Consider the following 12051-nt stretch of genomic DNA (forward strand, 5'->3'; position numbering starts at 1 on the left):
GAAAATAATGTCTAGCCCAATTACCCACATGGTTAATGGGGAATATGAAGATAATGCATTGGGAAGTGCTTCATGAACTATAAAATACTGTGCAAATGCAAGTCTTCTAATTTCTCAAACACATCAATATTCCTCCAACCACGAAGCCTTTGAATGTGCTATTCATTCAAACCAAAATCACCTTCTCTCCTGGGCCAGACATAAGTCTTTGCCTCCAGATTAAGATGCCCTTGACCCAGTACTTTCTTTCCAGCATTTGGAAGAACAAGAGAATGGCTGAAAACTCAAAATATGTGTGTCAATGCATACCCCTTATTCAGATTTGGTTCCAGAATTTTCTTAGGGGCCTACATCTTCTCCCAGTAGCCTTATTTCCTCTTTCAGCCATTTTTCATAATTCCTAGTGGGGGGGGGGGGTTGTGGTTTCTGTCCTTGCATAAGACTTTCATTCCTGGGCTTCTAAGTCCAAATCAAAACGTTCTTCTCACAGAAACACTGTCAGGGAAACAGGTGGAGTAAGAATGCACAATTTGTTCTTGATTTCATGGTTTAACTGGATTGTTGAGATCTGGCCTAGGAATGCAAAAACCATTTCCAACATTGTTGCTTTGGGGATAGATGTTCAAAGTTTTCCCTATCTGATTTCCAAAGGAACATTTGAAATCATACTAGTAAGGTGAAAAGTTTTATAAAGGAAGTGATAAACACAAAATTACACAGAAGAATTTTTTAGGGTCAGACACTGAAGGCATGGTGAAACTCTATGATAATAAAGAAGAATTTTAAAGGGATTCCTGCATTTTTGGAAGCAAAGGCACATCAGATGTCCATTCAGGTACTCTCCCACAAATATCAATTTGGCTGGAGGGTGGGGATGTGGTCTATAAGTAGGAGAGTCTCAATGCCTTAACAAGAGCAGAGTTGAGGCAGGTTTACAGACGGGGATCTTATTTTGTAGACATTCTTTAAGAGAGAAGTTGAAGCTAAACAAATACACCCTCTGTTTTAGAATTGGTTTTCCATTTTTAAAGGTGACTACCCATTTGCCTAAGCAAACAAAGTAATGAGTCTTGTGGCCAGAATTTTTAGAATGAAACAGGGAAAAAATGTACTGTAAAGAAAATATTGATGAATATCCCACATATTAAGAGAATTGTTATATGAAATATATATTTCAGTTTATGTGTGTATGTGGCAGGAACTATGTATTTCTTACTGTTTAGATGGTCACGGTCACAATATTAAAAAAAAAAAAAAAAACTCTGACCTAGAAGTGAACTGAAAAAAGAAAAGAAAAGAAAGCCATGGAGTTGAAAAGCTGAACACATTTTAAGAATAAAAAGGAGAGTCTGTCGATCTTATCTATTTTTTCAAAGAACCAACTTTTAGTTTTGTCAATTTTTTCAATTGTTTCTTTTATTTTGATTTCATTGATTTCAACTCTGATTTTAATTATTTTTTTGCCTTCCACTGCATTTGCTGTTGTTTTGCTCTTCTTTTTCTAGGGCTTTGAGATGAAGTGTGAGATCATTTATTTGTTGTTTTTTTCTTTTTTTGAGGACGGACTATACCCAAAAGACCTAAAAAGAGCATACTACAGGACACAGCCACATCAATGTTTATAGCAGCACAATTCACAATAGTTAGACTGTGGAACCAACCTAGATGCCCTTCAATAGATGAATGGATTTAAAAAATGTGGCATTTATACACAATGGAATATTACTCAGCACTAAAAAATAACAAGATCATGGCATTTGCAGGGAAATGGATGGTATTAGAGTCAGTTGGTCACAACACTATACAATGTTAGAGGAAGAAATATTAAAGAGCACATTGTCTACCCTAACTTCTGGGTTAAAGAAATGAAACTTAAGCATATAAGACTTCCTCTTACTTCTTATAGTTCCTTAGTTACAGATACCAGAGTAGGATCCACATCTCCAGATCCCCAATCTTCCTTGTGAATGCACACACACACACACACACACACAATATTCACGGAGACACAGAGGAGGTGATGGCTATGCAACAATCCTCTTGAGGTAGAGTATTAGATCTAGGTCTTGATGCTTTGACCACTACACACAAGATCTACTTTAAGCTAAATAACCTCCTCAGAATGCTGACATTGCTATAAGAGTTGGGACACAGCTACATCAATGTTCATAGCAGCACAATTCACAATATCTAGGCTGTGGAGCCAACCTAGATGCCCTTCAATAGATAAATGGATAAAAAAAATGTGGCATTTATACACAATGGAATATTACTCAGCACTAAAAAATAACAAGATCATGGCATTTGCAGGGAAATGGATGGCATTAGAGCAGATTATGCTAAGTGAAGTTAGCCAATCCCTAAAAAACAAATGCCGAATGTCTTCTCTGATATAAGGGGGGTGACTCAAAATAGAGTAGGGAGGAAGAGCATGAGAAGAAGATTACCACTAAATAGGAAAGAGAGGTGGGAGGGAATGGGAGGGAGAAGGGGAATTGCACGGAAGATGGAAGGAGACCCTCATGGTTATACAGAATACGTGTATGATGATGTGAGGGGGAAGAATAAAAAAGAGAGAGAGAGAAATGTGTCACAGTAGACTGGGTAGAGAGAGGCGATGGGAGGGGAAGTGAGGGGAGGGGGGATAGGGAGGGCAGCAGAATACAACTGACACTAGGATTGCTGTATGTAGAAACATGGCTGTATAACCAATATGATCCTACAATCTGTACACGTGGAAAAATGAGAATTCATACCCCATTCGAATCAAATGTATGATATGTCAAGATCATTGTACTGTCATCAGCAACTAATAATAAATAAATAAATAAATAAATAAATAAATAAATAAATAAAAATTCCTCTTTCCACTGTAAAAAAAAAAAGAATAAAAAGGAAATGGTGACTGTGAAAATGACACTGCTTTGGAAAAAAGAGACAAGATGAATGGAGAGGGTTCAAGATTTTGCACCATCGCAGAGTATTCTAGACATGTCATCAGGAACTGGTGCAGCTTGCACCAGCCTGGGGTGTATTCCTGTCTGCCTTTACCCAGCCCGCTCCTGCTTATCCCAAATATGGCTGGAACATCACTTCATAGAATTTCCCTGTAATAATCACTCATCCTGCTTGCTTCTCACCTTCATTTTATAGTACTTCCACACGTGTACTTGTATATTTATTTGCATCTTTCCAATGCCTGTCTTTAAGTGGGCCTTAAGCACTATGCAGATAAGCTTCACTTCTGCCATTGCTTGCTGCATAATGTTTGGACAAGTGCTCACCTCATGTTTAAGGAACCGTGCAGAATTAAGGTGGGCAGGAAGATTGCTGGGCATCCTGTCCTGTCCAGTTCACCCTTCTGAGTTGTCTGAGCCATTTGTGGCCTTTGAGCTATTTTTTTTTTTAGTTGTTGATGGACCTTTGTTTTATTCGCTTATTTATATGTGGTGCTGGGAATTGAACGCAGTGCCGCAGACATACGAGGCAAGCACTCTACCACTGAGCTACAACTCCAGCCCCGCCTTTGAGCTATTTTAATGCTCTGTAAATTATAGGAACCTGATGGTAATCCATTGATTCTTATCCACACAAATGCAAGCAAATATTGGTGAATACTCAATTGATTATTATCCTAGTGATATTAATTGGTTTTTCATACACTAGATTTGCCTTGGCATTTCTGGTTGCCGATAATAAGTTCTTCAAAACCAGTTGTAATATTTTACGAGTTTGTCTCCTTAGTTCATGAGTTAAATAAAAACTTGGATTTGTATTCATTTTGATATTTATATAGGAATGATGATTTTGCCATTTATAAAAAAACAATCATACCCTAATAGGAAAGAATGAAGGAGAAGAGGAGGACATGGAGTATTAGCTGGAAGTACATGGGTGGATGGCTGTGACTTGGTGTGAATGAATATGCTAAGGGAAAGAGTCTTGGAGGTGAGCAAAGATAAGCATCAGAAAGCAAGCCTGTGCATGACATGAACTTGAGTTAGCAATGTAGCCCGCTTACAAAACAGACTGTTTAAAAAAGAGGTGTAAACATAAACATAACATGTGAGCAACAACATGTGCTCCTCTCATGTACTGTGTACTGGCAAGCAGACCCGTGTTAAAGATCCACAGCCTAGGGAAGCGGACACACAAGGAGATGACTCAGAGCGCTGTGCAGTTTCCCATTGTCTACATGCAAGCAGGAGTATGCCCAAGGAAGCTCTGCTGACAGTCACCAGCTAGCAAAATGAACCAATTATCCATTACCATAAAGCACTCAAACAGTACAAAGAGAAAGTAGTAGGGAGAAAAGTCAATGCCATCCAGCAAAAGGTCATCAGAAGTATATTTTAAAATACCTTTTAATAAAAAAAAGCAAAGCTAAAACATATTTCTTAAAGATCAGCTACCTATTCACTGAAATGACTAAGATAATTACGTTGAATTCAGGTGATTACTTAGATATGAGAATTAAGTTAATCAGGCCTTCCTATAGTTTATAACTTCCATTTACTAAATCTGTATTTGTCTAATTTTTTTCTTTTTCTTTTGGGTGGTACCAGGGATTGAACCCAGGGGTGCTTAACCACTGATCCACATCCCCACATCCCCAACCCATTTCTTGTTTGCTTTTGTTTTTATTTTGAGACATGGTCTCACAAAATTGCTTCGGGCTTCGCTAAGTTGTTGAGGCAGGCTCTAAACTCACCATCCTCTTGCCTTAGCCTCCTGAGCTGCTTGGCTCATGCACAATATTTAGGCTGCTTGCCTTCTTTTGGTCTAAATATTTATAAAAGTTTTCCGATGAGTGTTCACACAGCTCTGAGTAATAGGTACTGACTCTATAACAAAAAGGCATTATAGCACACATTCCACAGTAATATAAAAATGTATAAGTATGCTATATTCAGCAGAACAATAGTGAAGGCTCTAGTGATGACATAGTGTATAATCATAAGCCCAAATGGTTTCTTTCAGTCATGACAATCAAATCTGTCTTGCAAAATTATTTTGTGCATTTTTATCTCAAAGTTTTCTCCAACTCTAAGCAAAACACACAAGAAACATTTCGGAAAGACAAAAAAACTTTGTATAATAATGTCCCTGCAAGCTTATACAATGCAAATTTGAATTTACCACACACACACACACACACACACACACACACACACACAATCTTGGCTTAACATAATCTCTAAGTTATAAGCAGTGACAATTTCATTACATAGCACATAATAATTCATAAGACATACCTGAGTACATTCTCTTCATTAAATCTCTAAGATCATTCATTGTTATCATCATCCCATTTAATAGATGAGGAAATCAAGGTTAGAAGTTAGTTTGTGGCCACAGAAATGAAAAGGGGCAAAGTGAGACATACATCCAGGTCTCATGTTCCCAATTTTCACGTTTCAGCCTCCAAATATAACTCATCCGTGTAAAAATTATTATGGTATTTTTTTCATTATTGCAATGAAAACAATCCAAACTGCCTGTGTTACAGTTCCAACTCCACCAATTGCTAGCCATATGTTCCCGAAGTACTTATTTTCTCTATGCCTGGTTTGCTATCTACAAATTGGGAGTCATAATATCTCTGATCTCATTAGATTCTCATAAGAATTAAAATACAAAACACTTAACACTGTCTTGCATACGATAAATAAGTCTCTAATTTCAGTTTAGCAAAGCACAACATTCGCCATGGAGACCCTGTTGTCGCTGGACACTTGCTGTTGCCATGTATCTGATGATCCATGGCTACAGGTACCAGCCTCAGCCTTCAGTAGGATGGAGTTGCCCAGCATGGATGCTCTGACTCACCCCAAGAATCCTGCCACCAGTGGCAGGAGAGCTCCCTCTGTACATTTTGTTGAATAATTTCCCAGCCTTCTACATAAAGACAGAGGATTCATATTCTCTTTTTAAACTGGGAAAATAAGTACATATTATATTTCAAGAAGCTATACTCTTTTATATATGTATTTTGTTGTAAACAGTAGGCACTACAAATCATTGAACACCTGCTAGGTGTGAGACACTATGCTAAGTATCCTCAGCAGTTTTTTGTACTTTTTACAAAAAGAAAGAAAGAGAGAGACAGAGAGAGAAAAATACTAACTGAAGGGTTCATCAGTTTATCCAAAGACATACAACAAGTCGCAAAACCAACATTCAACTGGCTCACAGGTACTGTCTGACTATAAAAGCCACACTCATACTGCTGTGCAGTATTTATTTACCTTATCTTGTTTTGTTTTTTAATACTGTATATTTATATCTTCCTAGGGCCAAATTGTACAAGATTTATTTATCTTTTTTTTAAAACTCTATGTTGTTTCAAAAAGACCTGAGTCTCCTTATACAAATATATAAACCAAATAAAAAATTTTCTAGGAAGATGAAAAATAGAAAAGAGAAAATAGAGATGAGCCCAGATCCAATATTAACATAAGAATTGCATGCTACAGGGGTGTATAAAATGATAAGCATCAGACAAGGAATTCTATTCCTTACCAGCATTAAAGAGCCTCGATTCTTACCCTCCATTATTGGAAGACCCACGCAATGTTAAAATTATGCAGGGCCCCACTATCATGTGTCTTAAGTACACATTAGTCCTTAATGTACTGAAATGAGTTGTATTGAACTCAGTTCTAATCCCAGTTTGAACAATAAGTAGCTAGATTCTTTAAAAATAATTTGTTGAATTTGAGACTCTGTTTTTTTTCACTTATAAAATAAGTACTTATTTCTCGTAGTTATTGAGAGCATTAAAGGAGATACCATTTTTTTAAATGCATAGACAAATATTGTAAGACTCAATAATAGCCATTGTTATCATGATAATATTCTTGCAACTTTTTATTTCTTTTCTCACTTCTCCTTTCCCCTCTCTTCCCATATCTTTATTTCTTTTTACTTCATTTCCTGGATGGTCACCTGTAGGATAAATTTCAATTCTGTCTAGGTTAAGAGACATCTAGATAATTTAGAGATCAACTCTATAGCCAATTTTCTAAAGAAAATTCAAAGATGTGAAATGAGCCAATATGGCTTCTGTTTTTAAGGTATTCATTCATGAGTGAAGAGTTAAAAAGTATATATTTTTAGTGTTTACAAGACTGAAACATGAGAAAGGATAGAGTATCTCAATGAGAGACACTGGCAGACAATTTTGATGTGATAGATTAATATGGAGACAGATGTCTACAGAGAGTGTTTCAGATGATGAGAGGGACAATATACAATAGTTAGAAAATCTAACACTAAAACACAGTAGGAGCTTGAAGTTGAAAGAGAACAAAGAGACAGGTTTTTATTGCTAGCTTATTAAAGAAGAAGGAAGAAAGGAAATTGAGGCAGAGAAAGAGGGCAGTACAGGACTTGTGTCCAGAAAAGATACCCAAGGAAACCTAAGTCCCTTGGCTCCATGTCAGTCACCTGCACAGGCCAAAGAAAGGGAATCAAACCCCTCAAATCAAAGAAGGCAAGGGGCCAGGACAAAGGAAATATCAGCTTCTATGGGACACCTTTCTGGCTAGAGGTTACAATTTTTGGCTTCTGCAATAAAATGATGATCCATACTTTGATGAACAATAAAGTCACCCAAAACTAACGCTGGGGAGTTTCCACAACAAAATTAAGGGACTTGACTTTGGTGAGGAAGCCATTTGATCCCAAGTCTCATGAAACTACAATTTCAGAATAGAAAGCTAGTATTGTAGTTGCTCCAGAAAACGCAAGTGAAGACCCAGGAGAGAATGGCATGAAGTACAGGGAAGCCATGGGCTTCAGAATCAGAGAGACAGGGTCTGTTTTTTCCCTGTGGACCTTGACCATGTTTTCTGACCTTCTGTACATCAGATTTCTCCAGGTTGACATTAGTATTGAGTCTGGTAATGTATATCATCTGAAATAGATGAAAGGTAAGGGATATGAGAATTTTTTTTGAGGCTTATTCAGAACAGAAAGGGAGAATAGAAATCCATTACAATGCTTATTGACTTTAAAACAAAAATAATAAAATATGTTTGTTTTGGAAATACAAATTATGAGAACTATTGCATCATATCCAAAGGAGTTATTGTATATTTTCATTTTCACCTTTCTTAGTTCTGAGTTCAATTAACTTGGTAAAGTGTATTTCTAAGAGCATTATAGCTTCTCTAACAGATGCTAAGTATTTTGATGACTTTTTAATTGTCTTAAAGTAGTAAAATCAATGTTTATATGCCACCCAGGCAATAATTCTGTCAGATCCCATTAACAAAATCGGGCTCAGTTTGATCTCTTCCTGGAAGAGAGTCCTGCTAGGGCACAAAGGCATGTGCAGAACTTAAGTTGGTGGCTCAACTGTGGATCTGGTTCAGCTCTTCTGCAGACTGGGAACCTTGAGAAAGATGATTTTGTTGTAGTAGTACTTGTACCATTTTGTCTATTGTAATGTCCAAATCCACTCAATCATACTCATTACTCCTTATGAAAACCGTAATACACAGTGGATAAAAATGTACAAAGATGTTCTCACAAGCTTATTCTAGAACAAACAAACAAGTCTGAGCAGATGGAGCTCCTCAAGTCTTGTGCAAAAGCTGTTTTTGGAGCAATCAGATTGCTAGCTTTTGGACAACCTTTTCTTCACCATAGCCAATAGATTCTCCTGTCTTTTGAATTTCTAGTTGAATTCACATATATATCATGCTGAGTAATATTAGGCTTCCATCAGTTCAGTCTTTAGATATTCACATGGGCCTTTCTGGAAGCAGTGTGGCATGATGGTGAGGAGGGAGTTTTCACAGAATTGTGAGAATCTATTTACTAGAAATAAAAGTTAGAATTCTCAATTTTCTCGCATGTACATTGCTGCTGTCACATAAGGTTAAGAAATGCATGAACAAATTCTAAAGAGCAGTTTCCTTACAGTAGTTACTGAATAGTATCATTAGTATCATGTGTTTTTATTAAGAGGATCAAAGATGATACTTAGTGCTCAGCTCAAGCTGAGAGCATTTCAGAATCTGCTGGGTACATGTATTGAGCATATGGTGTAATTGAGTAAGTTACACTACTTTTTCCTCTCCACCTTCCCCATCAACTATCTGTATCTGTTTTTTTCTAACTGGGCAACACTGGAGGATACTGAGATCCTCTTTCCTTCTCAACTCTAATTCTACATGGGGTTGTGGTGAAGTCTCCTTTCTAACCAGATTCTTCTACTAACAGTATTTGTGTGTAAAGCTCCAACCTGAGCCACATGTGCATTATCCACCTGTGCTCCTATGTATGGCCTACAGGAACGCCATCTTTCCCTGTCTCCAGGCTTGTTTTTCAGGATGATTTGTATTTTCCTTGTCCCTGGTTTTTTATTATTTCATATTTCTAAAACTTACTATACATAAGCCTGTGAGTTGTCTCAAATCCTTTGCAAATATATATGTATGTACACAACCATATAATCAAACATGTTTTATTCTCCTGGGAGTTCAATTCTAGGACTTAGTGAACTTAGGAAGTCCAGTGCCCAATTTTCTTTTTCAGCTGAGTATTTGAGTCTAGCCTCTGTGAGTGTGTGTGTGTGTGTGTATGTGTGTGCGCGCATGCATGTGCACGCTCATGCATGTGTGTATGTGTGTATATAGCACTGGGGATTAAATGCAGGATCTTATGCATGCTAGACAAGCATTCTACCACTGTACTATACCTGAAACCCAGAGACTAGGCTTCTTGGTATATTTAATCTTCCAACCTTTTAATATAAATCAATCTCCTCCACAACAGACTCTGTATTCCTTAGTTACCATTCATAGATTTAATATGCATAACTTTGTCAAATTAAATTGTCCATCTTTCATTCAGCAGGCATTGAGAGTACATCAACATCACAGTGCAATCTAGAAATCATGTCTGGGTAAAAGGATCAGCAAGTAAACACAGTTTCTCTCAGTATCTCATTAGACGCATCTAGAGTTGAAGTGCAGCTGAATGCATGATGGTGCTAGACTTCAGCAGGGGGATCCCAGTAGAGTCCACTGCCATCTTTGTGTAGATTAAAAGTGGTTAGGCCTTGTGGGATTGGACTGCTTTGAGGCTCAAGTCTGAGCTTAGATACTACATGGTCAGGGAAAGGTGGCTTCCTGGCACCTAGAGACATTGATAGCTCTAGAGTGCAGGGAGGCAGCAACTTTGGTTTTTAGGTAATTAGTATCTAGGAACTCTGAAAAGAACTCTTGGGGACATTTATCTGACAATCTGCTTTATTGATTTCTCCTATCTATCCATTATTCCACTTAACCCATTCAAAACATATTGTGTCTACTCTTGTGGACAGAGCCTAGAGGCAAACAAAGAAGGCATGTTTTATTCTGGCTTTGAAGGAGCCTCCAGGAGAGAAGTACATATGCAAGTGACTAAGGGAAGAACAGAGCATTATAAGTGCTGGATAGAGGTATCTTCCAGGTGTAGTGGGGGTACAGAGGAGTTGTCATCCATTCTGTGGGGAATCAGGAAAGCTTTCATCTGTCTCTTGAGAGAGGAGAGCCTATCTACAGATTGCACATGTAAGATGGTTTAGGAGGCAGAATAATATTCAAGTGGGCAGAGAAGTTTAAACTAATAAAGTCCAATGAGGTGAACAATTTGAAAGATAATTAAAATACTACTAAGATCATCATTTGTTGAAGAGCATTACATTAATGTATCCCCACTGCACCTTCAAAGCCAGAATTATGTTTTCTTTGTTTGCCTCATTACATTAACAGAGTTCCGTATGAAATTCCATGTGCTTGTTCACTTGGGTATTTAACCTATTTTATCTTCAAAAGAATTCTTTGACATTTTATTGCCTCATATTTTTTCTTTCCAATTGAGGAAACTAAGAAACCTTTTTAAATTTTTCTAGGTCACACAGCTTTAATATGTTAGAAGCAGAATTTTAATTCAGTTATCTGTGACTCTATTTTCATCTTCTTCCTCTACAACACTGTGTTTATCTGGAAATGCATAGATTTTCACATATTTATTCATATCCTACTTTTATTTCACCTGTTGTAATTATTGCATAACCATTGTATATTACCCAGTAATCACAAAGTGTATATCCTGAGTAATATAGTAAAAGCAAGCCATACTGAGTAATTTCTTAATAAACTAGTCTATATAGGAAATTTATCAATTTAGCATGATTTTAAAAGAAAAAGTCCACTGTTGATAAATTAATAACAGTATATGCCAAGTATTTCTAAGAGCTTTAATTTTTTTCACAGCAAAACAAGGGCAAACACTTTAGTATTTCTAGTTTGCAGATGGAGAAAGTAAGGCTTGGAGGTTTGATAAAATATCCAAAGTCATACAGGCCAATAAGCTGCAGAGGTAGCATTTAATTGAGGTTTTTTTAAAATCCCCAATCCCATGCTCTGACATATAACACCATAAAAACAAGACTATAACAGAGTGAAAGGGCTTCTTCCTACTAGTTTATTAGTTTTATGTATCAAAATCCCAGGATATTCTCCTAAATTCCTGCTCTTATCTCATAAAAGAAGATGAACAGTTTTCAAGTCCATTGCTCCTTCTGAGGGTATAATACTATATAGTAGGGAAGGTGGAGCAAAGAAAAAGTAAAAGAAGAATGTTCTTAAGAGCCTTCCAAAAATATTTGGCAAAATCCAAGTTGACTCTTGTTATTAATGAGGGAATATCAGGAAAATGCATGAAAGCAACTAAAAAATGAATAATGATGAAAGCAGCTTAGCATAACAAAGCATGCTCCCCCTTAATCAGAGATAACCCAACATCATCCAACACAGTAGACATGCTGGAAGGTATATGACTAGAATCATCAAATTTATTGCTGAAGAAGATTCCCAAATGGATACAGGCAAGCATTTCCTTAACAAGGCCAATGTGCTGAATTCATTTCTGGACAAGATTTCACTCTCTTTGGGAAATCAGTTTCTTTCCTCTAACTCCAAAACACTGTTTGATAAGCTGTCCATGCTTTCAGTAAAAAACCTGACATCTTAAGTTATAGTACGTCAGGCAACA

The 12051-nt window shown here is 36.9% G+C and overlaps 1 protein-coding gene and 1 long non-coding RNA gene across 3 annotated transcripts in view; one reads left to right on the forward strand and one right to left on the reverse strand.

Annotated features, from left to right (window-relative positions):
* Positions 1–12051, reverse strand: part of Adamtsl1 (ADAMTS like 1) — a 905649-nt gene that overhangs the window by 596742 nt on the left and 296856 nt on the right. The gene's annotated exons all lie outside the window — the stretch shown is intronic.
* Positions 1–12051, forward strand: part of LOC125610827 — a 243682-nt gene that overhangs the window by 230201 nt on the left and 1430 nt on the right. The window lies entirely within an intron of this gene.

Source organism: Marmota marmota, unplaced genomic scaffold (assembly GCF_001458135.2).
Source record: "Marmota marmota marmota unplaced genomic scaffold, marMar, whole genome shotgun sequence".
Classification (NCBI taxonomy): Eukaryota; Metazoa; Chordata; class Mammalia; order Rodentia; family Sciuridae; genus Marmota; species Marmota marmota.